Source organism: Delphinus delphis, chromosome 5, assembly GCF_949987515.2.
Source record: "Delphinus delphis chromosome 5, mDelDel1.2, whole genome shotgun sequence".
Taxonomy (NCBI): domain Eukaryota; kingdom Metazoa; phylum Chordata; class Mammalia; order Artiodactyla; family Delphinidae; genus Delphinus; species Delphinus delphis.
This window is the reverse complement of record NC_082687.1, coordinates 34,049,639-34,052,226: the sequence shown is the minus strand read 5'-3', so window position 1 is coordinate 34,052,226 and position 2,588 is coordinate 34,049,639. Positions and strand designations below refer to the sequence as shown.

The following is a 2,588-nucleotide window of genomic DNA, read 5'->3' as shown; positions in this document are numbered from 1 at the left end:
TTCTTCTAGGTCCTTGTTAAATGTTTATTGTATTTTCTCCATTCCATTTCCATGATTTTGCATATCTTTAATAACAGTACTCTGAGTTCTTTTTCAGGTAGACTGCCTATTTCCTCTTCATTTGTTTGGTCTGGTGAGTTTTTACTTTGCTCCTTCATCTGTTGTATATTCGAAGATAATTGCTGTTTACTATATAGAATACTCAGTGTGGATGAACAGTGAAAACAGCCCACAGTGACTGGAGCAAGCCCCTCTGCTGTGGACCTCATCCCTACCCTGTGGACCAGGCTGGCAACCTCTACCTGTCCCTGGATCCCCGAGCCTTTTGCATAATGCTGAAGTGGGGTGAGCTGCAGGCAGTGAAGTCCCTTGACTCAAAGTAAAGACTTGGATGAGCACTGTGGGTATGGCAGCGGTGGAGAGGTTGGGCAGGCCCCTACAGGCTAGGTGGGGGAGCAGCAAAAGTGGAGGAAGCCAGGAGCTAGGGAGATGGTGTCTATTTTTGTTTTCTGAAAAGGGGCACACAAGGACCTGCAGGCAGTCAGGCAGCAGCTGAGGTGGGTCATGCGCTGACATCTTTCTCATCACCTGGCTTGGAGGCTTCCAGCAAAGGGTCCCTGGGACTCATCTCCTCCTCCTCCTTGACCTCGTTGGACTTGGAGTTGGGGACCCAGAGGCTGGAGTTGATGCAATGATGCATGTGGTACTTCATGTTGGTGGGATCCATCTTGCTGACAGCATCTTGTAGAATCTGCACATCATTCACCTCAAAGCATTTCTGGAGTTCCTCAGGGAGGGACTCGTATACCTTGATGGGGTCCAGGCTGCTCGGCCAAGCTGCTGCTTGCACTCCTCCTCCTCGTACTCCTTCATGGCCTTGATGCGCAGCTTGGCCCAGCCCCACACGCAGTCTTTGAAGGCCTCCAACTCATCATTGAAGCCCTCCATGTACTGACGGTCGGCAGTCTTGATCTTGGTGAAGAACTGCCAGAAGCAGGCACGAGGGTCCACCTTCAGGCTCTTGGCCAGCTCCAGGATGAATTGCATGACAATGGTCTGGTGGGCCACCTGCTCCATCAGTGCACATTTCTCCTCCACCTTTAGGTCAAAGCACCAAATAACCAGGTAGTTGGCGGTCTCCTCGCACACCAGGTGGACGTTGTCCAACAGGTACTTCTGGCTGTCATCCCAGCAGTGGAGCATGCTGAAGTGCTTGATCTGTTTCTCATACTTTTCCATGAAGGTGTTGTGTTTCTGCTCCCTCACCTCCTCCAACTCCACCTCCGCCTGCTCAGGCTTGGTATTGACCATGCTCTTGCTGAAGCCGTCCTTGCTGAGCGTGTCCACGTTCCAGGCCATGCTCTTCTCCTTCTTGCACATCTCCTCTAGCTTCTGCTCCCAGCTACGCTCCTCCTTGCGCAGCTGCTCTGCCTTAGCCTGCAACCGTTACAGCTGTCCTCGCCCTTGGCCACCTCCAGCCCCTTCAGCTTCCACTGGCACTCGGACACCTGTCTTCTCATTTTGCTTAACTTACTGTGTTTGGGGTCTCCTTTTTGCCGGCTGCAGGTTCGTAGTTCCCATTGCTTTTGGTGTCTGCCCCCAGTGGGTAAGGTTGATTCAATGGGTTGTGTAGGCTTCCTGGTGGAGGGGACCGGTGCCTGTGTTTCGGTGGATGAGGCTGGATCTTGTCTTTCTGGTGGGCAGGACCATGTCTGGTGGTGTATTTTGGGATGTCTGTGACCTTATGATTTTAGGCAGCCACTCTGCTAATGGGCGAGAATGTGTTCCTGTCTTGCTAGTTGTTTGGCATGGGATGTCCAGTATGGGAGCTTGCTGGTCATTGAGTGGAGCTGGGTCTTAGCATTGAGACGGAGATCTCTGGGAGACCTCTCGCCAATTGAAATTACATAGGGCCAGGTTGGCTCTGGTGGCTTAATGTCCTGAATTTGGCTCTCCCACCTCAGAAGTTCAGACCTGACACCCGGCCGGAGCACCAAGACCCTGTCAGCCACATGGCCATGGACATAGGGAGTTTCTTGCCTTTTGGGAAGTCTGAGGTCTTCTACCAGTGTTAAGTCGGTGTTCTGTAGGAGTTGTTCCACATGTAGATGTATCTTTGATGTATTTTTGGGGAGAAAGGTGATCTCCATGTCTCACTCCTCTGTCATTTTTTTCTTTCTTTTTTTTTTTGTGGTACATGGGCCTCTCACTGTTGTGGCCTCTCCCATTGCAGAGCACAGGCTCCAGATGCGCAGGCTCAGCAGCCTTGGCTCACAGGCCTAGCCACTTCGCGGCACGTGGGATCCTCCCAGACCGGGGCACGAACCCGTGTCCCCTGCATCAGCAGGCGGACTCTCAACCACTGTGCCACCAGGGAAGCCCTCCTCTGTCTCTTGAAGGTCCTCCCCTGTCACCCTCAAACTCCACAGTCAGTGAGAAAAGCAATGAGCAATGAAGGGCTCAGTGTGGGTACTGCCAATACTGAGTATTATTATCATAAGTCCTAAACTTTTCATACCTTTTGTAGACACTATACATTTGGAAAACATGGTCATAAATGAAGAGCAGAGAATTCATGGAAGGTTCCT

At 51.5% G+C, this 2,588-nt stretch overlaps 1 pseudogene; it reads right to left on the bottom strand.

Annotated features, from left to right (window-relative positions):
* Nucleotides 1-562: 562 nt before the first annotated feature.
* On the bottom strand, nucleotides 563-2,181 carry LOC132425343 (hsp90 co-chaperone Cdc37 pseudogene; annotated as a pseudogene).
* Nucleotides 2,182-2,588: the final 407 nt, after the last annotated feature.